A 26,151-nucleotide genomic window follows, 5' to 3' on the forward strand; every position below is an offset into this window, starting at 1 on the left:
AGTACTCACCGAAGCAGCCCGGCTAGCTCAGTCGGTAGAGCATGAGACTCTTAATCTCAGGGTCGTGGGTTCGAGCCCCACGCTGGGCGAAACGGAATTTTGTTCCGCTGCAGATGTAAATTACCGTTTTTCTGATTAACGTGATGTAATGGAAATAGCAACTTTAAACTTTGCCTACGTCTCTGTCAGTCGCAAGGAAACTGTATTTGAAGGTGAAGGTGATTTTGTGGACATGTGTGAAAGACATGTTCTGAAATGCAAGTGTTGTTGTTTGGAGAGGACATCGGTTACGTGTCAGATGTGTAGCCAAGCAGTAATGGGTCGCCATAGCTGCAAATATTAGTCGGTAATATGAAGTGTTGTCAGCTGAAGTCTGATGATCCAGACGACCGTAAGGACGAAGTACGCAAAAGTACCGCTAAGCCGAGCCTCTTTAGCTCAGTGGTAGAGCACTGGACTAGTAAACCAAGGGTCGTGAGTTCCATCCTCAAAGGAAGAAGTCGAATTTTGGAAATCAGTTGCGCGTCGTGGCCGTATAGCAAACAGTATCTGTGATGACGAACAATTAGCGACATGCCTTTTATTAAGAATTACTCTCAGATGTGATTAAGGCGAATGGCGCAGATAAAGCCTTTGCCAAAGCGGTTCAGCATAAGGTGGGACGAGGCAGTCTGAATTACATTTTATAGATGTATTTCTCACATATGTCAGAGCCTCTCGCAGTCGTCGTCGTCGCCGCCGCCGCTTCTGCAGAAGTAGCAAATGGCCATCGTGGCAAATGCGGCGAGGCACGCCCTGCCTTCGATTGCGTATGCACAAAGTGTGTGGTCTTGTTTCCCAGTCTATATTTGTTCGGTCACGTAAGAGGTTGAATGTAACGAATGGGTGGGAAAGAGCAAGGGCAGCGGCTGTGTAGAACGAAAACACAAATTATCAGTGGTGTGAGCGTTTCGAGATGAGTCATATACAAGTTGCACTTGGTCGTGAGTGACTGTGTGGCCTAATGGATAAGGCGTCGGACTTCGGATCTGAAGATTACAGGTTCGAATGCTGTCACGCTCGTGTTTTATCAGTTCTGAAAAAGAAACATACCGTTTTAATGTAGCATTTGAGCAGTACGAAACCGTCTGAATGTTGCTGTTGACCATTTTCTGCTTGGAGATGCTCTTGAGCTTGAAACACACACTACAAGACCGGTGTTAACTAGCGAAATGGTCGGCAGAGTGCCGTCACCGCGAGTTTCCACTGGCACTTGCACATCTAAAACAACGTCGGAAAGTAACTCGTTCGCCTTTTGAGTCACATCAAGTATGAGTGTTAATTTTGACGCCACTAGCTCTGCAGGTTGTCATGCAATTCCTTACCTCTCAGAAATGATTATGAAATAAAAGTGAAGTACGTGACGAGTGTGACGTTAGGAAAACATTAGGCAGCATGGAGAGATTCTGTATGGGACCACCCAACCCAAACGAGTACTGTGTGACGTGCTGTCCGGCAAATATTCACCGAAGCAGCCCGGCTAGCTCAGTCGGTAGAGCATGAGACTCTTAATCTCAGGGTCGTGGGTTCGAGCCCCACGCTGGGCGAAACGGAATTTTGTTCCGCTGCAGATGTAAATTACCGTTTTTCTGATTAACGTGATGTAATGGAAATAGCAACTTTGAACTTTGCCTACGTCTCTGTCAGTCGCAAGGAAACTGTATTTGAAGGTGAAGGTGATTTTGTAGACATGTGTGAAAGACATGTTCTGAAATGCAAGTGTTGTTGTTTGGAGAGGACATCGGTTACGTGTCAGATGTGTAGCCAAGCAGTAATGGGTCGCCATAGCTGCAAATATTAGTCGGTAATATGAAGTGATGTCAGCTGAAGTCTGATGATCCAGACGACCGTAAGGACGAAGTACGCAAAAGCACCGCTAGGGCGCGCCTCTTTAGCTCAGTGGTAGAGCACTGGACTAGCAAACCAAGGGTCGTGAGTTCCATCCTCAAAGGAAGAAGTCGAATTTTGGAAATCAGTTGCGCGTCGTGGCCGTATAGCAAACAGTATCTGTGATGACGAACAATTAGCGAGATGCCTTTTATTAAGAATTACTCTCAGATGTGATTAAGGCGAATGGCGCAGATAAAGCCTTTGCCAAAGCGGTACAGCATAAGGTGGGACGAGGCAGTCTGAATTACATTTTATAGATGTATTTCTCACATATGTCAGAGCCTCTCGCGGTCGTCGTAGTCGTCGTCGTCGCCGCCGCCGCCGCCGCCGCCGCCGACGCCGCCGCTTCTGCAGAAGTAGCAAATGGCCATCGTGGCAAATGCGGCGAGGCACGCCCTGCCTTCGATTCCGTATGCACAAAGTGTGTGGTCTTGTTTCCCAGTCTATATTTGGTCGGTCACGTAAGAGGTTGAATGTAACGAATGGGTGGGAAAGAGCAAGGGCAGCGGCTGTGTAGAACGAAAACACAAATTATCAGTGGTGTGAGCGTTTCGAGATGAGTCATATACAAGTTGCACTTGGTCGTGAGTGACTGTGTGGCCTAGTGGATAAGGCGTCGGACTTCGGATCTGAAGATTACAGGTTCGAATGCTGTCACGCTCGTGTTTTATCAGTTCTGAAAAAGAAACATACCGTTTTAATGTAGCATTTGAGCAGTACGAAACCGTCTGAATGTTGCTGTTGACCATTTTCTGCTTGGAGATGCTCTTGAGCTTGAAACACACACTACAAGACCGGTGTTAACTAGCGAAATGGTCGGCAGAGTGCCGTCACCGCGAATTTCCACTGGCACTTGCACATCTAAAACAACGTCGGAAAGTAACTCGTTCGCCTTTTGAGTCACATCAAGTATGAGTGTTAATTTTGACGCCACTAGCTCTGCAGGTTGTCATGCAATTCCTTACCTCTCAGAAATGATTATGAAATAAAAGTGAAGTACGTGACGAGTGTGACGTTAGGAAAACATTAGGCAGCATGGAGAGATTCTGTATGGGACCACCCAACCCAAACAAGTACTGTGTGACGTGCTGCCCGGCAAGTACTCACCGAAGCAGCCCGGCTAGCTCAGTCGGTAGAGCATGAGACTCTTAATCTCAGGGTCGTGGTTTCGAGCCCCACACTGGGCGAAACGGAATTTTGTTCCGCTGCAGATGTAAATTACCGTTTTTCTGATTAACGTGATGTAATTGAAATAGCAACTTTGAACTTTGCCTACGTCTCTGTCAGTCGCAAGGAAACTGTATTTGAAGGTGAAGGTGATTTTGTAGACATGTGTGAAAGACATGTTCTGAAATGCAAGTGTTGTTGTTTGGAGAGGACATCGGTTACGTGTCAGATGTGTAGCCAAGCAGTAATGGGTCGCCATAGCTGCAAATATTAGTCGGTAATATGAAGTGTTGTCAGCTGAAGTCTGATGATCCAGACGACCGTAAGGACGAAGTACACAAAAGTACCGCTAAGCCGCGCCTCTTTAGCTCAGTTGTAGAGCACTGGACTAGTAAACCAAGGGTCGTGAGTTCCATCCTCAAAGGAAGAAGACGAATTTTGGAAATCAGTTGCGCGTCGTGGCCGTATAGCAAACAGTATCTGTGATGACGAACAATTAGCGACATGCCTTTTATTAAGAATTACTCTCAGATGTGATTAAGGCGAATGGCGCAGATAAAGCCTTTGCTAAAGCGGTTCAGCATAAGGTGGGACGAGGCAGTCTGAATTACATTTTATAGATGTATTTCTCACATATGTCAGAGCCTCTCACGGTCGTCGTCGTCGCCGCCGCCGCTTCTGCATAAGTAGCAAATGGCCATCGTGGCAAATGCGGCGAGGCACGCCCTGCCTTCGATTCCGTATGCACAAAGTGTGTGGTCTTGTTTCCCAGTCTATATTTGGTCGGTCACGTAAGAGGTTGAATGTAACGAATGGGTGGGAAAGAGCAAGGGCAGCGGCTGTGTAGAACGAAAACACAAATTATCAGTGGTGTGAGCGTTTCGAGATGAGTCATATACAAGTTGCACTTGGTCGTCAGTGACTGTGTGGCCTAATGGATAAGGCGTCGGACTTCGGATCTGAAGATTACAGGTTCGAATGCTGTCACGCTCGTGTTTTATCAGTTCTGAAAAAGAAACATACCGTTTTAATGTAGCATTTGAGCAGTACGAAACCGTCTGAATGTTGCTGTTGACCATTTTCTGCTTGGAGATGCTCTTCAGCTTGAAACACACACTACAAGACCGGTGTTAACTAGCGAAATGGTCGGCAGAGTGCCGTCACCGCGAGTTTCCACTGGCACTTGCACATCTAAAACAACGTCGGAAAGTAACTCGTTCGCCTTTTGAGTCACATCAAGTATGAGTGTTAATTTTGACGCCACTAGCTCTGCAGGTTGTCATGCAATTCCTTACCTCTCAGAAATGATTATGAAATAAAAGTGAAGTACGTGACGAGTGTGACGTTAGGAAAACATTAGGCAGCATGGAGAGATTCTGTATGGGACCACCCAACCCAAACGAGTACTGTGTGACGTGCTGCCCGGCAAGTACTCACCGAAGCAGCCCGGCTAGCTCAGTCGGTAGAGCATGAGACTCTTAATCTCAGGGTCGTGGGTTCGAGCCCCACGCTGGGCGAAACGGAATTTTGTTCCGCTGCAGATGTAAATTACCGTTTTTCTGATTAACGTGATGTAATGGAAATAGCAACTTTGAACTTTGCCTACGTCTCTGTCAGTCGCAAGGAAACTGTATTTGAAGGTGAAGGTGATTTTGTGGACATGTGTGAAAGACATGTTCTGAAATGCAAGTGTTGTTGTTTGGAGAGGACATCGGTTACGTGTCAGATGTGTAGCTAAGCAGTAATGGGTCGCCATAGCTGCAAATATTAGTCGGTAATATGAAGTGTTGTCAGCTGAAGTCTGATGATCCAGACGACCGTAAGGACGAAGTACGCAAAAGTACCGCTAAGCCGAGCCTCTTTAGCTCAGTGGTAGAGCACTGGACTAGTAAACCAAGGGTCGTGAGTTCCATCCTCAAAGGAAGAAGTCGAATTTTGGAAATCAGTTGCGCGTCGTGGCCGTATAGCAAACAGTATCTGTGATGACGAACAATTAGCGACATGCCTTTTATTAAGAATTACTCTCAGATGTGATTAAGGCGAATGGCGCAGATAAAGCCTTTGCCAAAGCGGTTCAGCATAAGGTGGGACGAGGCAGTCTGAATTACATTTTATAGATGTATTTCTCACATATGTCAGAGCCTCTCGCAGTCGTCGTCGTCGCCGCCGCCGCTTCTGCAGAAGTAGCAAATGGCCATCGTGGCAAATGCGGCGAGGCACGCCCTGCCTTCGATTGCGTATGCACAAAGTGTGTGGTCTTGTTTCCCAGTCTATATTTGGTCGGTCACGTAAGAGGTTGAATGTAACGAATGGGTGGGAAAGAGCAAGGGCAGCGGCTGTGTAGAACGAAAACACAAATTATCAGTGGTGTGAGCGTTTCGAGATGAGTCATATACAAGTTGCACTTGGTCGTGAGTGACTGTGTGGCCTAATGGAGAAGGCGTCGGACTTCGGATATGAAGATTACAGGTTCGAATGCTGTCACGCTCGTGTTTTATCAGTTCTGAAAAAGAAACATACCGTTTTAATGTAGCATTTGAGCAGTACGAAACCGTCTGAATGTTGCTGTTGACCATTTTCTGCTTGGAGATGCTCTTGAGCTTGAAACACACACTACAAGACCGGTGTTAACTAGCGAAATGGTCGGCAGAGTGCCGTCACCGCGAGTTTCCACTGGCACTTGCACATCTAAAACAACGTCGGAAAGTAACTCGTTCGCCTTTTGAGTCACATCAAGTATGAGTGTTAATTTTGACGCCACTAGCTCTGCAGGTTGTCATGCAATTCCTTACCTCTCAGAAATGATTATGAAATAAAAGTGAAGTACGTGACGAGTGTGACGTTAGGAAAACGTTAGGCAGCATGGAGAGATTCTGTATGGGACCACCCAACCCAAACGAGTACTGTGTGACGTGCTGTCCGGCAAATATTCACCGAAGCAGCCCGGCTAGCTCAGTCGGTAGAGCATGAGACTCTTAATCTCAGGGTCGTGGGTTCGAGCCCCACGCTGGGCGAAACGGAATTTTGTTCCGCTGCAGATGTAAATTACCGTTTTTCTGATTAACGTGATGTAATGGAAATAGCAACTTAGAACTTTGCCTACGTCTCTGTCAGTCGCAAGTAAACTGTATTTGAAGCTGAAGGTGATTTTGTAGACATGTGTGAAAGACATGTTCTGAAATGCAAGTGTTGTTGTTTGGAGAGGACATCGGTTACGTGTCAGATGTGTAGCCAAGCAGTAATGGGTCGCCATAGCTGCAAATATTAGTAGGTAATATGAAGTGTTGTCAGCTGAAGTCTGATGATCCAGACGACCGTAAGGACGAAGAACGCAAAAGTACCTCTAAGCCGCGCCTCTTTAGCTCAGTGGTAGAGCACTGGACTAGTAAACCAAGGGACGTGAGTTCCATCCTCAAAGGAAGAAGTCGAATTTTGGAAATCAGTTGCGCGTCGTGGCCGTATAGCAAACAGTATCTGTGATGACGAACAATTAGCGACATGCCTTTTATTAAGAATTACTCTCAGATGTGATTAACGCGAATGGCGCAGATAAAGCCTTTGCCAAAGCGGTACAGCATAAGGTGGGACGAGGCAGTCTGAATTACATTTTATAGATGTATTTCTCACATATGTCAGAGCCTCTCGCGGTCGTCGTAGTCGTCGTCGTCGCCGCCGCCGCCGCCGCCGACGCCGCCGCTTCTGCATAAGTAGCAAATGGCCATCGTGGCAAATGCGGCGAGGCACGCCCTGCCTTCGATTCCGTATGCACAAAGTGTGTGGTCTTGTTTCCCAGTCTATATTTTGTCGGTCACGTAAGAGGTTGAATGTAACGAATGGGTGGGAAAGAGCAAGGGCAGCGGCTGTGTAGAACGAAAACACAAATTATCAGTGGTGTGAGCGTTTCGAGATGAGTCATATACAAGTTGCACTTGGTCGTGAGTGACTGTGTGGCCTAATGGATAAGGCGTCGGACTTCGGATCTGAAGATTACAGGTTCGAATGCTGTCATGCTGGTGTTTTATCAGTTCTGAAAAAGAAACATACCGTTTTAATGTAGCATTTGAGCAGTACGAAACCGTCTGAATGTTGCTGTTGACCATTTTCTGCTTGGAGATGCTCTTGAGCTTGAAACACACACTACAAGACCGGTGTTAACTAGCGAAATGGTCGGCAGAGTGCCGTCACCGCGAGTTTCCACTGGCACTTGCACATCTAAAACAACGTCGGAAAGTAACTCGTTCGCCTTTTGAGTCACATCAAGTATGAGTGTTAATTTTGACGCCACTAGCTCTGCAGGTTGTCATGCAATTCCTTACCTCTCAGAAATGATTATGAAATAAAAGTGAAGTATGTGACGAGTGTGACGTTAGGAAAACATTAGGCAGCATGGAGAGATTCTGTATGGGACCACCCAACCCAAACGAGTACTGTGTGACGTGCTGCCCGGGAAGTACTCACCGAAGCAACCCGGCTAGCTCAGTCGGTAGAACATGAGACTCTTTATCTCAGGGTCGTCGGTTCGAGCCCCACGCTGGGCGAAACGGAATTTTGTTCCGCTGCAGATGTAAATTACCGTTTTTCTGATTAACGTGATGTAATGGAAATAGCAACTTTGAACTTTGCCTACGTCTCTGTCAGTCGCAAGGAAACTGTATTTGAAGGTGAAGGTGATTTTGTGGACATGTGTGAAAGACATGTTCTGAAATGCAAGTGTTGTTGTTTGGAGAGGACATCGGTTACGTGTCAGATGTGTAGCCAAGCAGTAATGGGTCGCCATAGCTGCAAATATTAGTCGGTAATATGAAGTGTTGTCAGCTGAAGTCTGATGATCCAGACGACCGTAAGGACGAAGTACACAAAAGTACCGCTAAGCCGCGCCTCTTTAGCTCAGTGGTAGAGCACTGGACTAGTAAACCAAGGGTCGTGAGTTCCATCCTCAAAGGAAGAAACGAATTTTGGAAATCAGTTGCGCGTCGTGGCCGTATAGCAAACAGTATCTGTGATGACGAACAATTAGCGACATGCCTTTTATTAAGAATTACTCTCAGATGTGATTAAGGCGAATGGCGCAGATAAAGCCTTTGCTAAAGCGGTTCAGCATAAGGTGGGACGAGGCAGTCTGAATTACATTTTATAGATGTATTTCTCACATATGTCAGAGCCTCTCGCGGTCGTCGTCGTCGCCGCCGCCGCTTCTGCATAAGTAGCAAATGGCCATCGTGGCAAATGCGGCGAGGCACGCCCTGCCTTCGATTCCGTATGCACAAAGTGTGTGGTCTTGTTTCCCAGTCTATATTTGGTCGGTCACGTAAGAGGTTGAATGTAACGAATGGGTGGGAAAGAGCAAGGGCAGCGGCTGTGTAGAACGAAAACACAAATTATCAGTGGTGTGAGCGTTTCGAGATGAGTCATATACAAGTTGCACTTGGTCGTCAGTGAGTGTGTGGCCTAATGGATAAGGCGTCGGACTTCGGATCTGAAGATTACAGGTTCGAATGCTGTCACACTCGTGTTTTATCAGTTCTGAAAAAGAAACATACCGTTTTAATGTAGCATTTGAGCAGTACGAAACCGTCTGAATGTTGCTGTTGACCATTTTCTGCTTGGAGATGCTCTTCAGCTTGAAACACACACTACAAGACCGGTGTTAACTAGCGAAATGGTCGGCAGAGTGCCGTCACCGCGAGTTTCCACTGGCACTTGCACATCTAAAACAACGTCGGAAAGTAACTCGTTCGCCTTTTGAGTCACATCAAGTATGAGTGTTAATTTTGACGCCACTAGCTCTGCAGGTTGTCATGCAATTCCTCACCTCTCAGAAATGATTATGAAATAAAAGTGAAGTACGTGACGAGTGTGACGTTAGGAAAACATTAGGCAGCATGGAGAGATTCTGTATGGGACCACCCAACCCAAACGAGTACTGTGTGACGTGCTGCCCGGGAAGTACTCACCGAAGCAGCCCGGCTAGCTCAGTCGGTAGAACATGAGACTCTTTATCTCAGGGTCGTCGGTTCGAGCCCCACGCTGGGCGAAACGGAATTTTGTTCCGCTGCAGATGTAAATTACCGTTTTTCTGATTAACGTGATGTAATGGAAATAGCAACTTTAAACTTTGCCTACGTCTCTGTCAGTCGCAAGGAAACTGTATTTGAAGGTGAAGGTGATTTTGTGGACATGTGTGAAAGACATGTTCTGAAATGCAAGTGTTGTTGTTTGGAGAGGACATCGGTTACGTGTCAGATGTGTAGCCAAGCAGTAATGGGTCGCCATAGCTGCAAATATTAGTCGGTAATATGAAGTGTTGTCAGCTGAAGTCTGATGATCCAGACGACCGTAAGGACGAAGTACACAAAAGTACCGCTAAGCCGCGCCTCTTTAGCTCAGTGGTAGAGCACTGGACTAGTAAACCAAGGGTCGTGAGTTCCATCCTCAAAGGAAGAAACGAATTTTGGAAATCAGTTGCGCGTCGTGGCCGTATAGCAAACAGTATCTGTGATGACGAACAATTAGCGACATGCCTTTTATTAAGAATTACTCTCAGATGTGATTAAGGCGAATGGCGCAGATAAAGCTTTTGCTAAAGCGGTTCAGCATAAGGTGGGACGAGGCAGTCTGAATTACATTTTATAGATGTATTTCTCACATATGTCAGAGCCTCTCGCGGTCGTCGTCGTCGCCGCCGCCGCTTCTGCATAAGTAGCAAATGGCCATCGTGGCAAATGCGGCGAGGCACGCCCTGCCTTCGATTCCGTATGCACAAAGTGTGTGGTCTTGTTTCCCAGTCTATATTTGGTCGGTCACGTAAGAGGTTGAATGTAACGAATGGGTGGGAAAGAGCAAGGGCAGCGGCTGTGTAGAACGAAAACACAAATTATCAGTGGTGTGAGCGTTTCGAGATGAGTCATATACAAGTTGCACTTGGTCGTCAGTGAGTGTGTGGCCTAATGGATAAGGCGTCGGACTTCGGATCTGAAGATTACAGGTTCGAATGCTGTCACACTCGTGTTTTATCAGTTCTGAAAAAGAAACATACCGTTTTAATGTAGCATTTGAGCAGTACGAAACCGTCTGAATGTTGCTGTTGACCATTTTCTGCTTGGAGATGCTCTTCAGCTTGAAACACACACTACAAGACCGGTGTTAACTAGCGAAATGGTCGGCAGAGTGCCGTCACCGCGAGTTTCCACTGGCACTTGCACATCTAAAACAACGTCGGAAAGTAACTCGTTCGCCTTTTGAGTCACATCAAGTATGAGTGTTAATTTTGACGCCACTAGCTCTGCAGGTTGTCATGCAATTCCTTACCTCTCAGAAATGATTATGAAATAAAAGTGAAGTACGTGACGAGTGTGACGTTAGGAAAACATTAGGCAGCATGGAGAGATTCTGTATGGGACCACCCAACCCAAACGAGTACTGTGTGACGTGCTGCCCGGCAAGTACTCACCGAAGCTGCCCGGCTAGCTCAGTCGGTAGAGCATGAGACTCTTAATCTCAGGGTCGTGGGTTCGAGCCCCACGCTGGGCGAAACGGAATTTTGTTCCGCTGCAGATGTAAATTACCGTTTTTCTGATTAACGTGATGTAATGGAAATAGCAACTTTAAACTTTGCCTACGTCTCTGTCAGTCGCAAGGAAACTGTATTTGAAGGTGAAGGTGATTTTGTGGACATGTGTGAAAGACATGTTCTGAAATGCAAGTGTTGTTGTTTGGAGAGGACATCGGTTACGTGTCAGATGTGTAGCCAAGCAGTAATGGGTCGCCATAGCTGCAAATATTAGTCGGTAATATGAAGTGTTGTCAGCTGAAGTCTGATGATCCAGACGACCGTAAGGACGAAATACGCAAAAGTACCGCTAAACCGAGCCTCTTTAGCTCAGTGGTAGAGCACTGTACTAGTAAACCAAGGGTCGTGAGTTCCATCCTCAAAGGAAGAAGTCGAATTTTGGAAATCAGTTGCGCGTCGTGGCCGTATAGCAAACAGTATCTGTGATGACGAACAATTAGCGACATGCCTTTTATTAAGAATTACTCTCAGATGTGATTAAGGCGAATGGCGCAGATAAAGCCTTTGCCAAAGCGGTTCAGCATAAGCTGGGTGGACGAGGCAGTCTGAATTACATTTTATAGATGTATTTCTCACATATGTCAGAGCCTCTCGCGATCGTCGTCGTCGTCGTCGTCGTCGTCGTCGTCGTCGTCGTCGCCGCCGCCGCTTCTGCAGAAGTAGCAAATGGCCATCGTGGCAAATGCGGCGAGGCACGCCCTCCCTTCGATTCCGTATGCACAAAGTGTGTGGTCTTGTTTCCCAGTCTATATTTGGTCGGTCACGTAAGAGGTTGAATGTAACGAATGGGTGGGAAAGAGCAAGGGCAGCGGCTGTGTAGAACGAAAACACAAAATATCAGGGGTGTGAGCGTTTCGAGATGAGTCATGTACAAGTTGCACTTTGTCGTCAGTGACTGTGTGGCCTAATGGATAAGGCGTCGGACTTCGGATCTGAAGATTACAGGTTTAATGCTGTCACGCTCGTGTTTTATCAGTTCTGAAAAAGAAACATACCGTTTTAATGTAGCATTTGAGCAGTACGAAACCGTCTGAATGTTGCTGTTGACCATTTTCTGCTTGGAGATGCTCTTGAGCTTGAAACACACACTACAAGACCGGTGTTAACTAGCGAAATGGGCGGCAGAGTGCCGTCACCGCGAGTTTCCACTGGCACTTGCACATCTAAAACAACGTCGGAAAGTAACTCGTTCGCCTTTTGAGTCACATCAAGTATGAGTGTTAATTTTGACGCCACTAGCTCTGCAGGTTGTCATGCAATTCCTTTCCTCTCAGAAATGATTATGAAATAAAAGTGAAGTACGTGACGAGTGTGACGTTAGGAAAACATTAGGCAGCATGGAGAGATTCTGTATGGGACCACCCAACCCAAACGAGTACTGTGTGACGTGCTGCCCGGCAAGTATTCACCGAAGCAGCCCGGCTAGCTCAGTCGGTAGAGCTTGAGAATCTCAATCTCAGGGTCGTGGGTTCGAGCCCCACGCTGGGCGAAACGGAATTTTGTTCCGCTGCAGATGTAAATTACCGTTTTTCTGATTAACGTGATGTAATGGAAATAGCAACTTTAAACTTTGCCTACGTCTCTGTCAGTCGCAAGGAAACTGTATTTGAAGGTGAAGGTGATTTTGTAGACATGTGTGAAAGACATGTTCTGAAATGCAAGTGTTGTTGTTTGGAGAGGACATCGGTTACGTGTCAGATGTGTAGCCAAGCAGTAATGGGTCGCCATAGCTGCAAATATTAGTCGGTAATATGAAGTGTTGTCAGCTGAAGTCTGATGATCCAGACTACGTAAGGACGAAGTACGCAAAAGTACCGCTAGGCCGCGCCTCTTTAGCTCAGTGGTAGGGCACTGGACTAGTAAACCAAGGGTCGTGAGGTCCATCCTCAAAGGAAGAAGTCGAATTTTGGAAACCAGTTGCGCGTCGTGGCCGTATAGCAAACAGTATCTGTGATGACGAACAACTAGCGACATGCCTTTTATTAAAAATTACTCTCAGATGTGATTAAGGCGAATGGCGCAGATAAAGTCTTTGCCAAAGCGGTACAGCATAAGGTGGGACGAGGCATTCTGAATTACATTTTATAGATGTATTTTTCACATATGTCAGAGCCTCTCGCGGTCGTCGTCGTCGTCGTCGTCGTCGTCGTCGTCGTCGCCGCCGCCGCTTCTGCAGAAGTAGCAAATGGCCATCGTGGCAAATGCGGCGAGGCACGTCCTGCCTTCGATTCCATATGCACAAAGTGTGTGGTCTTGTTTCCCAGTCTATATTTGTTCGGTCACGTAAGAGGTTGAATGTAACGAATGGGTGGGAAAGAGCAAGGGCAGCGGCTGTGTAGAACGAAAACACAAATTATCAGGGGTGTGAGCGTTTCGAGATGAGTCATATACAAGTTGCACTTGTTCGTCAGTGACTGTGTGGCCTAATGGATAAGGCGTCGGACTTCGGATCTGAAGATTACAGGTTCGAATTCTGTCACGCTCGTGTTTTATCAGTTCTGAAAAAGAAACATACCGTTTTAATGTAGCATTTGAGCAGTACGAAACCGTCTGAATGTTGCTGTTGACCATTTTCTGCTTGGAGATGCTCTTGAGCTTGAAACACACACTACAAGACCGGTGTTAACTAGCGAAATGGTCGACAGAGTGCCGTCACCGCGAGTTTCCACTGGCACTTGCACATCTAAAACAACGTCGGAAAGTAACTCGTTCGCCTTTTGAGTCACATCAAGTATGAGTGTTAATTTTGACGCCACTAGCTCTGCAGGTTTTCATGCATTTCCTTACTTCTCAGAAATGATTATGAAATAAATGTGAAGTACGTGACGAGTGTGACGTTAGGAAAACATTAGGCAGCATGGAGAGATTCTGTATGGGACCACCCAACCCAAACGAGTACTGTGTGACGTGCTGCCCGGCAAGTATTCACCGAAGCAGCACTGCTAGCTCAGTCGGTAGAGCATGCGACTCTTAATCTCAGGGTCGTGTGTTCGAGTCCCACGCTGGGCGGAACGGAATTTTGTTCCACTGCAGATTTAAATTACCGTTTTTCTGATTAACGTGATGTAAATGAAATAGCAACTTTAAACTTTGCCTACGTCTCTGTCAGTCGCAAGTAAACTGTATTTGAAGGTGAAGGTGATTTTGTAGACATGTGTGAAAGACATGTTCTGAAATGCAAGTGTTGTTGTTTGGAGAGGACATCGGTTACGTGTCAGATGTGTAGCCAAGCAGTAATGGGTCGCCATAGCTGCAAATATTAGTAGGTAATATGAAGTGTTGTCAGCTTAAGTCCAATGATCCAGACGACCGTAAGGACGAAGTACGCAAAAGTACCGCTAGGGCGCGCCTCTTTAGCTCAGTGGTAGAGCACTGGACTACTAAACCAAGGGTCGTGAGTTCCATCCTCAAAGGAAGAAGTCGAATTTTGGAAATCAGTTGCGCGTCGTGGCCGTACAGCAAACAGTATCTGTGATGACGAACAATTAGCGACATGCCTTTTATTAAGAATTACTCTCAGATGTGATTAAGGCGAATGGCGCAGATAAAGCATTTGCCAAAGCGGTTCAGCATAAGCTGGGTGGACGAGGCAGTCTGAATTACATTTTATAGATGTATTTCTCACATATGTCAGAGCCTCTCGTCGTCGTCGTCGTCGTCGTCGTCGTCGTCGTCGTCGCCGCCGCCGCTTCTGCAGAAGTAGCAAATGGCCATCGTGGCAAATGCGGCGAGGCACGCCCTGCCTTCGATTCCGTATGCACAAAGTGTGTGGTCTTGTTTCCCAGTCTATATTTGGTCGGTCACGTAAGAGGTTGAATGTAACGAATGGGTGGGAAAGAGCAAGGGCAGCGGCTGTGTAGAACGAAAACACAAAATATCAGGTGTGTGAGCGTTTCGAGATGAGTCATATACAAGTAGCACTTGGTCGTCAGTGACTGTGTGGCCTAATGGATAAGGCGTCGGACTTCGGATCTGAAGATTACAGGTTCGAATGCTGTCACGCTCGTGTTTTATCAGTTCTGAAAAAGAAACATACCGTTTTAATGTAGCATTTGAGCAGTACGAAACCGTCTGAATGTTGCTGTTGACCATTTTCTGCTTGGAGATGCTCTTGAGCTTGAAACACACACTACAAGACCGGTGTTAACTAGCGAAATGGTCGGCAGAGTGCCGTCACCGCGAGTTTCCACTGGGACTTGCACATCTAAAACAACGTCGGAAAGTAACTCTTTCGCCTTTTGAGTCACATCAAGTATGAGTGTTAATTTTGACGCCACTAGCTCTGAAGGTTGTCATGCAATTCCTTTACCTCTCAGAAATGATTATGAAATAAAAGTGAAGTACGTGACGAGTGTGACGTTAGGAAAACATTAGGCAGCATGGAGAGATTCTGTATGGGACCACCCAACCCAAACGAGTACTGTGTGACGTGCTGCCCGGCAAGTATTCACCGAAGCAGCATGGCTAGCTCAGTGGGTAGAGCATGAGACTCTTAATCTCAGGGTCATGGGTTTGAGCCCCACGCTGGGCGGAACGGAATTTTGTTCCACTGCAGATTTAAATTACCGTTTTTCTGATTAACGTGATGTAATGGAAATAGCAACTTTAAACTTTGCCTACGTCTCTGTCAGTCGCAAGTAAACTGTATTTGAAGGTGAAGGTGATTTTGTAGACATGTGTGAAAGACATGTTCTGAAATGCAAGTGTTGTTGTTTGGAGAGGACATCGGTTACGTGTCAGATGTGTAGCCAAGCAGTAATGGGTCGCCATAGCTGCAAATATTAGTCGGTAATATGAAGTGTTGTCAGCTGAAGTCCGATGATCCAGACGACAGTAAGGACGAAGTACGCAAAAAAACCGGTAGGGCGCGCCTCTTTAGCTCAGTGGTAGAGCACTGGACTAGTAAACCAAGGGTCGTGATTTCCATCCTCAAAGGAAGAAGTCGAATTTTGGAAATCAGTTGCGCGTCGTGGCCGTATAGCAAACAGTATCTGTGATGACGAACAATTAGCGACATGCCTTTTATTAAGAATTACTCTCAGATGTGATTTAGGCGAATGGCGCAGATAAAGTCTTTGCCAAAGCGGTACAGCATAAGGTGGGACGAGGCAGTCTGAATTACATTTTATAGATGTATTTCTCACATATGTCAGAGCCTCTCGCGGTCGTCGTCGTCGTCGTCGTCGCCGCTTCTGCAGAAGTAGCAAATGGCCATCGTGGCAAATGCGGCGAGGCACGCCCTGCCTTCGATTCCGTATGCACAAAGTGTGTGGTCTTGTTTCCCAGTCTATATTTGGTCGGTCACGTAAGAGGTTGAATGTAACGAATGGGTGGGAAAGAGCAAGGGCAGCGGCTGTGTAGAACGAAAACACAAAATATCAGGTGTGTGAGCGTTTCGAGATGAGTCATATACAAGTTGTACTTGGTCGTCAGTGACTGTGTGGCCTAATGGATAAGGCGTCGGACTTCGGATCTGAAGATTACAGGTTCGAATGCTGTCACGCTCGTGTTTTATCAGTTCTGAAAAAGAAACATACCGTTTTAATGTAGCATTTGAGCAGTACGAAACCGTCTGAATGTTGCTGTTGACCATTTTCTGCTTGGAGATGCTCTTGAGCTTGAAACACACACTACAAGACCGGTGTTAACTAGCGAAATGGTCGGCAGAGTGCCGTCACCGCGAGTTTCCACTGGGACTTGCACATCTAAAACAACGTCGGAAAGTAACCCTTTCGCCTTTTGAGTCACATCAAGTATGAGTGTTAATTTTGACGCCACTAGCTCTGAAGGTTGTCATGCAATTCCTTTACCTCTCAGAAATAATTATGAAATAAAAGTGAAGTACGTGACGAGTGTGACGTTAGGAAAACATTAGGCAGCATGGAGAGATTCTGTATGGGACCACCCAACCCAAACGAGTACTGTGTGACGTGCTGCCCGGCAAGTATTCACCGAAGCAGCATGGCTAGCTCAGTGGGTAGAGCATGAGACTCTTAATCTCAGGGTCATGGGTTTGAGCCCCACGCTGGGCGGAACGGAATTTTGTTCCACTGCAGATTTAAATTACCGTTTTTCTGATTAACGTGATGTAATGGAAATAGCAACTTTAAACTTTGCCTACGTCTCTGTCAGTCGCAAGTAAACTGTATTTGAAGGTGAAGGTGATTTTGTAGACATGTGTGAAAGACATGTTCTGAAATGCAAGTGTTGTTGTTTGGAGAGGACATCGGTTACGTGTCAGATGTGTAGCCAAGCAGTAATGGGTCGCCATAGCTGCAAATATTAGTCGGTAATATGAAGTGTTGTCAGCTGAAGTCCGATGATCCAGACGACCGTAAGGACGAAGTACGCAAAAAAACCGGTAGGGCGCGCCTCTTTAGCTCAGTGGTAGAGCACTGGACTAGTAAACCAAGGGTCGTGATTTCCATCCTCAAAGGAAGAAGTCGAATTTTGGAAATCAGTTGCGCGTCGTGGCCGTATAGCAAACAGTATCTGTGATGACGAACAATTAGCGACATGCCTTTTATTAAGAATTACTCTCAGATGTGATTTAGGCGAATGGCGCAGATAAAGTCTTTGCCAAAGCGGTACAGCATAAGGTGGGACGAGGCAGTCTGAATTACATTTTATAGATGTATTTCTCACATATGTCAGAGCCTCTCGCGGTCGTCGTCGTCGTCGTCGTCGTCGTCGCCGCTTCTGCAGAAGTAGCAAATGGCCATCGTGGCAAATGCGGCGAGGCACGCCCTGCCTTCGATTCCGTATGCACAAAGTGTGTGGTCTTGTTTCCCAGTCTATATTTGGTCGGTCACGTAAGAGGTTGAATGTAACGAATGGGTGGGAAAGAGCAAGGGCAGCGGCTGTGTAGAACGAAAACACAAAATATCAGGTGTGTGAGCGTTTCGAGATGAGTCATATACAAGTTGTACTTGGTCGTCAGTGACTGTGTGGCCTAATGGATAAGGCGTCGGACTTCGGATCTGAAGATTACAGGTTCGAATGCTGTCACGCTCGTGTTTTATCAGTTCTGAAAAAGAAACATACCGTTTTAATGTAGCATTTGAGCAGTACGAAACCGTCTGAATGTTGCTGTTGACCATTTTCTGCTTGGAGATGCTCTTGAGCTTGAAACACACACTACAAGACCGGTGTTAACTAGCGAAATGGTCGGCAGAGTGCCGTCACCGCGAGTTTCCACTGGGACTTGCACATCTAAAACAACGTCGGAAAGTAACCCTTTCGCCTTTTGAGTCACATCAAGTATGAGTGTTAATTTTGACGCCACTAGCTCTGAAGGTTGTCATGCAATTCCTTTACCTCTCAGAAATAATTATGAAATAAAAGTGAAGTACGTGACGAGTGTGACGTTAGGAAAACATTAGGCAGCATGGAGAGATTCTGTATGGGACCACCCAACCCAAACGAGTACTGTGTGACGTGCTGCCCGGCAAGTATTCACCGAAGCAGCATGGCTAGCTCAGTCGGTAGAGCATGAGACTCTTAATCTCAGGGTCATGGGTTCGAGCACCACGCTGGGCGGAACGGAATTTTGTTCCACTGCAGATTTAAATTACCGTTTTTCTGATTAACGTGATGTAATGGAAATAGCAACTTTAAACTTTGCCTACGTCTCTGTCAGTCGCAAGGAAACTGTATTTGAAGGTGAAGGTGATTTTGTAGACATGTGTGAAAGACATGTTCTGAAATGCAAGTGTTGTTGTTTGGAGAGGACATCGGTTACGTGTCAGATGTGTAGCCAAGCAGTAATGGGTCGCCATAGCTGCAAATATTAGTCGGTAATATGAAGTGTTGTCAGCTGAAGTCCGATGATCCAGACGACCGTAAGGACGAAGTACGCAAAAAAACCGGTAGGGCGCGCCTCTTTAGCTCAGTGGTAGAGCACTGGACTAGTAAACCAAGGGTCGTGAGTTCCATCCTCAAAGGAAGAAGTCGAATTTTGGAAATCAGTTGCGCGTCGTGGCCGTATAGCAAACAGTATCTGTGATGACGAACAATTAGCGACATGCCTTTTATTAAGAATTACTCTCAGATGTGATTTAGGCGAATGGCGCAGATAAAGCCTTTGCCAAAGCGGTACAGCATAAGGTGGGACGAGGCAGTCTGAATTACATTTTATAGATGTATTTCTCACATATGTCAGAGGCTCCCGCGGTCGTCGTCGTCGTCGTCGTCGTCGTCGTCGTCGTCGTCGTCGTGTCGTCGTCGTCGTCGCCGCCGCCGCTTCTGCAGAAGTAGCAAATGGCCATCGTGGCAAATGCGGCGAGGCACGCCCTGCCTTCGATTCCGTATGCACAAAGTGTGTGGTCTTGTTTCCCAGTCTATATTTGTTCGGTCACGTAAGAGGTTGAATGTAACGAATGGGTGGGAAAGAGCTAGGGCAGCGGCTGTGTAGAACGAAAACACAAATTATCAGGGGTGTGAGCGTTTCGAGATGAGTCATATACATGTTGCACTTGGTGGTCAGTGACTGTGTGGCCTAATGGATAAGGCGTCGGACTTCAGATCTGAAGATTACAGGTTCGAATGCTGTCACGCTCGTGTTTTATCACTTCTGAAAAAGAAACATACCGTTTTAATGTAGCATTTGAGCAGTACGAAACCGTCTGAATGTTGCTGTTGACCATTTTCTGCTTGGAGATGCTCTTGAGCTTGAAACACACACTACAAGACCGGTGTTAACTAGCGAAATGGTCGGCAGAGTGCCGTCACCGCGAGTTTCCACTGGCACTTGCACATCTAAAACAACGTCGGAAAGTAACTCGTTCGCCTTTTGAGTCACATCAAGTATGAGTGTTAATTTTGACACCACTAGCTCTGCAGGTTGTCATGCAATTCCTTACCTCTCAGAAAAGACTATGAAATAAAAGTGAAGTACGTGACGAGTGTGACGTTAGGAAAACATTAGGCAGCATGGAGAGATTCTGTATGGGACCACCCAACCCAAACGAGTACTGTGTGACGTGCTGCCCGGCAAGTATTCACCGAAGCAGCCCGGCTAGCTCAGTCGGTAGAGCTTGAGACTCTCAATCTCAGGGTCGTGGGTTCGAGCCCCACGCTGGGCGAAACGGAATTTTGTTCCGCTGCAGATGTAAATTACCGTTTTTCTGATTAACGTGATGTACTGGAAATAGCAACTTTAAACTTTGCCTACGTCTCTGTCAGTCGCAAGGAAACTGTATTTGAAGGTGAAGGTGATTTTGTAGACATGTGTGAAAGACATGTTCTGAAATGCAAGTGTTGTTGTTTGGAGAGGACATCGGTTACGTGTCAGATGTGTAGCCAAGCAGTAATGGGTCGCCATAGCTGCAAATATTAGTCGGTAATATGAAGTGTTGTCAGCTGAAGTCTGATGATCCAGACTACGTAAGGACGAAGTACGCAAAAGTACCGCTAGGCCGCGCCTCTTTAGCTCAGTGGTAGAGCACTGGACTAGTAAACCAAGGGTCGTGAGTTCCATCCTCAAAGGAAGAAGTCGAATTTTGGAAACCAGTTGCGCGTCGTGGCCGTATAGCAAACAGTATCTGTGATGACGAACAATTAGCGACATGCCTTTTATTAAGAATTACTCTCAGATGTGATTAAGGCGAATGGCGCAGATAAAGTCTTTGCCAAAGCGGTTCAGCATAAGGTGGGACGAGGCATTCTGAATTACATTTTATAGATGTATTTTTCACATATGTCAGAGCCTCTCGCGGTCGTCGTCGTCGTCGTCGTCGTCGTCGTCGCCGTCGCCGCTTCTGCAGAAGTAGCAAATGGCCATCGTGGCAAATGCGGCGAGGCACGCCCTGCCTTCGATTCCGTATGCACAAAATGTGTGGTCTTGTTTCCCAGTCTATATTTGTTCGGTCACGTAAGAGGTTGAATGTAACGAATGGGTGGGAAAGAGCAAGGGCAGCGGCTGTGTAGAACGAAAACACAAATTATCAGTGGTGTGAGCGTTTCGAGATGAGTCATATACAAGTTGCACTTGGTCGTGAGTGACTGTGTGGCCTAATGGATAAGGCGTCGGACTTCGGCTCTGAAGATTATAGGTTCGAATGCTGTCACGCTCGTGTTTTATCAGTTCTGAAAAAGAAACATACCGTTTTAATGTAGCATTTGAGCAGTACGAAACCGTCTGAATGTTGCTGTTGACCATTTTCTGCTTGGAGATGCTCTTGAGCTTGAAACACACACTACAAGACCGGTGTTAACTAGCGAAATGGTCGGCAGAGTGCCGTCACCGCGAGTTTCCACTGGCACTTGCACATCTAAAACAACGTCGGAAAGTAACTCGTTCGCCTTTTGAGTCACATCAAGTATGAGTGTTAATTTTGACACCACTAGCTCTGCAGGTTGTCATGCAATTCCTTACCTCTCAGAAATGATTATGAAATAAAAGTGAAGTACGTGACGAGTGTGACGTTAGGAAAACATTAGGCAGCATGGAGAGATTCTGTATGGGACCACCCAACCCAAACGAGTACTGTGCCGGCAAGTATTCACCGAAGCAGCCCGGCTAGCTCAGTCGGTAGAGCATGAGACTCTTAATCTCAGGGTCGTGGGTTCGAACCCCACGCTGGGCGAAACGGAATTTTGTTCCGCTGCAAATGTAAATTACCGTTTTTCTGATTAACGTGATGTAATGGAAATAGCAACTTTAAACTTTGCCTACGTCTCTGTCAGTCGCAAGGAAACTGTATTTGAAGGTGAAGGTGATTTTGTAGACATGTGTGAAAGACATGTTCTGAAATGCAAGTGTTGTTGTTTGGAGAGGACATCGGTTACGTGTCAGATGTGTAGCCAAGCAGTAATGGGTCGCCATAGCTGCAAATATTAGTCGGTAATATGAAGTGTTGTCAGCTGAAGTCTGATGATCCAGACTACCGTAAGGACGAAGTACGCAAAAGTACCGCTAGGCCGCGCCTCTTTAGCTCAGTGGTAGAGCACTGGACTAGTAAACCAAGGGTCGTGAGGTCCATCTTCAACGGAAGAAGTCGAATTTTGGAAACCAGTTGCGCGTCGTGGCCGTATAGCAAACAGCATCTGTGATGACGAACAATTAGCGACATGCCTTTTATTAAGAATTACTCTCAGATGTGATTAAGGCGAATGGCGCAGATAAAGCCTTTGCCAAAGCTTTACAGCATAAGGTGGGACGAGGCAGTCTGAATTACATTTTATAGATGTATTTCTCACATATGTCAGAGGCTCTCGCGGTCGTCGTCGTCGTCGTCGTCGTCGTCGTCGCCGCCGCCGCTTCTGCAGAAGTAGCAAATGGCCATCGTGGCAAATGCGGCGAGGCACGCCCTGCCTTCGATTCCGTATGCACAAAGTGTGTGATCTTGTTTCCCAGTCTATATTTGTTCGGTCACGTAAGAGGTTGAATGTAACGAATGGGTGGGAAAGAGCTAGGGCAGCGGCTGTGTAGAACGAAAACACAAATTATCAGGGGTGTGAGCGTTTCGAGATGAGTCATATACAAGTTGCACTTGGTCGTCAGAGACTGTGTGGCCTAATGGATAAGGCGTCGGACTTCAGATCTAAAGATTACAGGTTCGAATGCTGTCACGCTCGTGTTTTATCAGTTCTGAAAAAGAAACATACCGTTTTAATGTAGCATTTGAGCAGTACGAAACCGTCTGAATGTTGCTGTTGACCATTTTCTGCTTGGGCGAAACGGAATTTTGTTCCGCTGCAAATGTAAATTACCGTTTTTCTGATTAACGTGATGTAATGGAAATAGCAACTTTAAACTTTGCCTACGTCTCTGTCAGTCGCAAGGAAACTGTATTTGAAGGTGAAGGTGATTTTGTAGACATGTGTGAAAGACATGTTCTGAAATGCAAGTGTTGTTGTTTGGAGAGGACATCGGTTACGTGTCAGATGTGTAGCCAAGCAGTAATGGGTCGCCATAGCTGCAAATATTAGTCGGTATTATGAAGTGTTGTCAGCTGAAGTCTGATGATCCAGACGACCGTAAGGACGAATTACGCAAATGTACCACTAGGATGCGCCTCTTGAGCTCAGTGGTAGAGCACTGGACTAGTAAACCAAGGGTCGTGAGTTCCATCCTCAAAGAAAGAAGTCGAATTTTGGAAATCAGTTGCGCGTCGTGGCCGTATAGCAAACAGTATCTGTGATGACGAACAGTTAGCGACATGCCTTTTATTAAGAATTACTCTCAGATGTGATTAAGGCGAATGGCGCAGATAAAGCCTTTGCCAAAGCGGTTCAGCATAAGGTGGGACGAGGCAGTCTGAATTACATTTTATAGATGTATTTCTCACATATGTCAGAGCCTCTCGCGGTCGTCGTCGTCGTCGTCGTCGTCGTCGTCGTCGTCGTCGTCGTCGCCGCCGCCGCTTCTGCAGAAGTAGCAAATGGCCATCGTGGCAAATGCGACGAGGCACGCCCTGCCTTCGATTCCGTATGCACAAAGTGTGTGGTCTTGTTTCCCAGTCTATATTTGGTCGGTCACGTAAGAGGTTGAATGTAACGAATGGGTGGGAAAGAGCAAGGGCAGCGGCTGCGTAGAACGAAAACACAAATTATCAGGGGTGTGAGCGTTTCGAGATGAGTCATATACAAGTGGCACTTGGTCGTCAGTGACTGTGTGGCCTAATGGATAAGGCGTCGGACTTCGGATCTGAAGATTACAAGTTCGAATGCTGTCACACTCGTGTTTTATCAGTTCTGAAAAAGAAACATACCGTTTTAATGTAGCGTTTGAGCAGTACGAAACCGTCTGAATGTTGCTGTTGACCATTTTCTGCTTGGAGATGCTCTTGAGCTTGAAACACACACTACAAGACCGGTGTTAACTAGCGAAATCGTCGGCAGAGTGCCGTCACCGCGGGTTCCACTGGCACTTGCACATCTAAAACAACGTCGGAAAGTAACTCGTTCGCCTTTTGAGTCACATCAAGTATGAGTGTTAATTTTGACGCCTAATGGATAAGGCGTCGGACTTCGGATCTGAAGATTACAAGTTCGAATGCTGTCACACTCGTGTTTTATCAGTTCTGAAAAAGAAACATACCGTTTTAATGTAGCGTTTGAGCAGTACGAAACCGTCTGAATGTTGCTGTTGACCATTTTCTGCTTGGAGATGCTCTTGAGCTTGAAACACACACTACAAGACCGGTGTTAACTAGCGAAATCGTCGGCAGAGTGCCGTCACCGCGGGTTCCACTGGCACTTGCACATCTAAAACAACGTCGGAAAGTAACTCGTTCGCCTTTTGAGTCACATCAAGTATGAGTGTTAATTTTGACGCCACTAGCTCTGCAGGTTGTCATGCAATTCCTTACCTCTCAGAAATGATTATGAAATAAAAGTGAAGTACGTGACGAGTGTGACGTTAGGAAAACATTAGGCAGCATGGAGAGATTCTGTATGGGACCACCCAACCCAAACGAGTACTGTGCCGGCAAGTATTTACCGAAGCAGCCCGGCTAGCTCAGTCGGTAGAGCATGAGACTCTTAATCTCAGGGTTCGAGCCGTACGCTGGGCGAAACGGAATTTTGTTCCGCTGCAGATGTAAATTACCGTTTTTCTGATTAACGTGATGTAATGGAAATAGCAACTTTAAACTTTGCCTACGTCTCTGTCAGTCGCAAGGAAACTGTATTTGAAGGTGAAGGTGATTTTGTAGACATGTGTGAAAGACATGTTCTGAAATGCAAGTGTTGTTGTTTGGAGAGGACATCGGTTACGTGTCAGATGTGTAGCCAAGCAGTAATGGGTCGACATAGCTGCAAATATTTGTCGGTAATATGAAGTGTTGTCAGCTGAAGCCTGATGATCCAGACGACCGTAAGGACGAAGTACGCAAAAGTACCGCTAGGCCGCGCCTCTTTAGCTCAGTGGTAGAGCACTGGACTATTAAACCAAGGGTCGTGAGTTCCATCCTCAAAGGAAAAAGTCGAATTTTGGAAATCAGTTGCGCGTCGTGGCCGTATAGCAAACAGTATCTGTGATGACGAACAATTAGCGACATGCTTTTTATTAAGAATTACTCTCAGATGTGATTAAGGCGAATGGCGCAGATAAAGCCTTTGCCAAAGCGGTTCAGCATAAGGTGGGACGAGGCAGTCTGAATTACATTTTATAGATGTATTTCTCACATATGTCAGAGCCTCTCGCGGTCGTCGTCGTCGTCGTCGTCGTCGTCGTCGCCGCTTCTGCAGAAGTAGCAAATGGCCATCGTGGCAAATGCAGCGAGGCACGCCCTGCCTTCGATTCCGTATGCACAAAGTGTGTGGTCTTGTTTCCCAGTCTATATTTGTTCGGTCACGTAAGAGGTTGAATGTAACGAATGGGTGGGAAAGAGCAAGGGCAGCGGCTGTGTAGAACGAAAACACAAATTATCAGGGGTGTGAGCGTTTCGAGATGAGTCATATACAAGTTGCACTTGGTCGTCAGTGACTGTGTGGCGTAATGGATAAGGCGTCGGACTTCGGATCTGAAGATTACAGGTTCGAATGCTGTCACGCTCGTGTTTTATCAGTTCTGAAAAAGAAACATACCGTTTTAATGTAGCATTTGAGCAGTGCGAAACCGTCTGAATGTTGCTGTTGACCATTTTCTGCTTGGAGATGCTCTTGAGCTTGAAACACACACCACAAGACCGGTGTTAACTAGCGAAATGGTCGGCAGAGTGCCGTCACCGCGAGTTTCCACTGGCACTTGCACATCTAAAACAACGTCGGAAAGTAACTCGTTCGCCTTTTGAGTCACATCAAGTATGAGTGTTAATTTTGACGCCACTAGCTCTGCAGGTTGTCATGCAATTCCTTTACCTCTCAGAAATGATTATGAAATAAAAGTGAAGTACGTGACGAGTGTGACGTTATGAAAACATTAGGCAGCATGGAGAGATTCTGTATAGGACCACCCAACCCAAACGAGTACTGTGTGACGGGCTGCCCGGTAAGTACTCACCGAAGCAGCCCGGCTAGCTCAGTCGGTAGAGCATGAGACCCTTAATCTCAGGGTCGTGGGTTCGAGCCCCACGCTGGGCGAAACGGAATTTTGTTCGGCTGCAGATGTAAATTACCGTTTTTCTGATTAACGTGATGTAATGGAAACAGCAACTTTAAAATTTGCCTACGTCTCTGTCAGTCGCAAGGAAACTGTATTTGAAGGTGAAGGTGATTTTGTAGACATGTGTGAAAGACATGTTCTGAAATGCAAGTGTTGTTGTTTGGAGAGGACATCGGTTACGTGTCAGATGTGTAGCCAAGCAGTAATGGGTCGCCATAGCTGCAAAAATATTAGTCGGTAATATGAAGTGTTGTCAGCTGAAGTCTGATGATGCAGACGACCGTAAGGACGAAGTACGCAAAAGTATCGCTAGGCCGCGCCTCTTTAGCTCAGTGGTAGAGCACTGGACTAGTAAACCAAGGGTCGTGAGTTCCATCCTCAAAGGAACAAGTCGAATTTTGGAAATCAGTTGCGCGTCGTGGCCGTATAGCAAACC

General features: G+C 46.5%; 16 non-coding genes across 16 annotated transcripts; all 16 read left to right on the top strand.

Moving 5' to 3' along the window:
- Nucleotides 1-16: 16 nt before the first annotated feature.
- Trnak-cuu (transfer RNA lysine (anticodon CUU)) lies at nt 17-89 on the top strand. The gene has a single exon. It is a non-coding gene; the product is annotated as a tRNA-Lys (tRNA).
- Nucleotides 90-1,513: 1,424 nt separating this feature from the next.
- Trnak-cuu (transfer RNA lysine (anticodon CUU)) lies at nt 1,514-1,586 on the top strand. Its single transcript has one exon. It is a non-coding gene; the product is annotated as a tRNA-Lys (tRNA).
- Nucleotides 1,587-3,043: 1,457 nt separating this feature from the next.
- On the top strand, nt 3,044-3,116 carry Trnak-cuu (transfer RNA lysine (anticodon CUU)). The gene has a single exon. It is a non-coding gene; the product is annotated as a tRNA-Lys (tRNA).
- Nucleotides 3,117-4,540: 1,424 nt separating this feature from the next.
- Trnak-cuu (transfer RNA lysine (anticodon CUU)) lies at nt 4,541-4,613 on the top strand. Its single transcript has one exon. It is a non-coding gene; the product is annotated as a tRNA-Lys (tRNA).
- Nucleotides 4,614-6,037: 1,424 nt separating this feature from the next.
- Nucleotides 6,038-6,110, top strand: Trnak-cuu (transfer RNA lysine (anticodon CUU)). Its single transcript has one exon. It is a non-coding gene; the product is annotated as a tRNA-Lys (tRNA).
- Nucleotides 6,111-7,561: 1,451 nt separating this feature from the next.
- Trnak-cuu (transfer RNA lysine (anticodon CUU)) lies at nt 7,562-7,634 on the top strand. The gene has a single exon. It is a non-coding gene; the product is annotated as a tRNA-Lys (tRNA).
- A 1,423-nt stretch (nt 7,635-9,057) lies between these two features.
- Trnak-cuu (transfer RNA lysine (anticodon CUU)) lies at nt 9,058-9,130 on the top strand. Its single transcript has one exon. It is a non-coding gene; the product is annotated as a tRNA-Lys (tRNA).
- Nucleotides 9,131-10,553: 1,423 nt separating this feature from the next.
- Nucleotides 10,554-10,626, top strand: Trnak-cuu (transfer RNA lysine (anticodon CUU)). Its single transcript has one exon. It is a non-coding gene; the product is annotated as a tRNA-Lys (tRNA).
- Nucleotides 10,627-12,082: 1,456 nt separating this feature from the next.
- On the top strand, nt 12,083-12,155 carry Trnae-cuc (transfer RNA glutamic acid (anticodon CUC)). The gene has a single exon. It is a non-coding gene; the product is annotated as a tRNA-Glu (tRNA).
- Nucleotides 12,156-13,602: 1,447 nt separating this feature from the next.
- On the top strand, nt 13,603-13,675 carry Trnak-cuu (transfer RNA lysine (anticodon CUU)). Its single transcript has one exon. It is a non-coding gene; the product is annotated as a tRNA-Lys (tRNA).
- A 1,449-nt stretch (nt 13,676-15,124) lies between these two features.
- Trnak-cuu (transfer RNA lysine (anticodon CUU)) lies at nt 15,125-15,197 on the top strand. The gene has a single exon. It is a non-coding gene; the product is annotated as a tRNA-Lys (tRNA).
- A 1,428-nt stretch (nt 15,198-16,625) lies between these two features.
- Trnak-cuu (transfer RNA lysine (anticodon CUU)) lies at nt 16,626-16,698 on the top strand. Its single transcript has one exon. It is a non-coding gene; the product is annotated as a tRNA-Lys (tRNA).
- A 1,434-nt stretch (nt 16,699-18,132) lies between these two features.
- On the top strand, nt 18,133-18,205 carry Trnak-cuu (transfer RNA lysine (anticodon CUU)). Its single transcript has one exon. It is a non-coding gene; the product is annotated as a tRNA-Lys (tRNA).
- A 1,471-nt stretch (nt 18,206-19,676) lies between these two features.
- On the top strand, nt 19,677-19,749 carry Trnae-cuc (transfer RNA glutamic acid (anticodon CUC)). The gene has a single exon. It is a non-coding gene; the product is annotated as a tRNA-Glu (tRNA).
- Nucleotides 19,750-21,179: 1,430 nt separating this feature from the next.
- Trnak-cuu (transfer RNA lysine (anticodon CUU)) lies at nt 21,180-21,252 on the top strand. The gene has a single exon. It is a non-coding gene; the product is annotated as a tRNA-Lys (tRNA).
- A 4,368-nt stretch (nt 21,253-25,620) lies between these two features.
- Trnak-cuu (transfer RNA lysine (anticodon CUU)) lies at nt 25,621-25,693 on the top strand. The gene has a single exon. It is a non-coding gene; the product is annotated as a tRNA-Lys (tRNA).
- The last annotated feature ends 458 nt before the right edge of the window (nt 25,694-26,151 follow it).

This window comes from Schistocerca gregaria, chromosome 8 (assembly GCF_023897955.1).
Source record: "Schistocerca gregaria isolate iqSchGreg1 chromosome 8, iqSchGreg1.2, whole genome shotgun sequence".
Taxonomy (NCBI): Eukaryota; Metazoa; Arthropoda; class Insecta; order Orthoptera; family Acrididae; genus Schistocerca; species Schistocerca gregaria.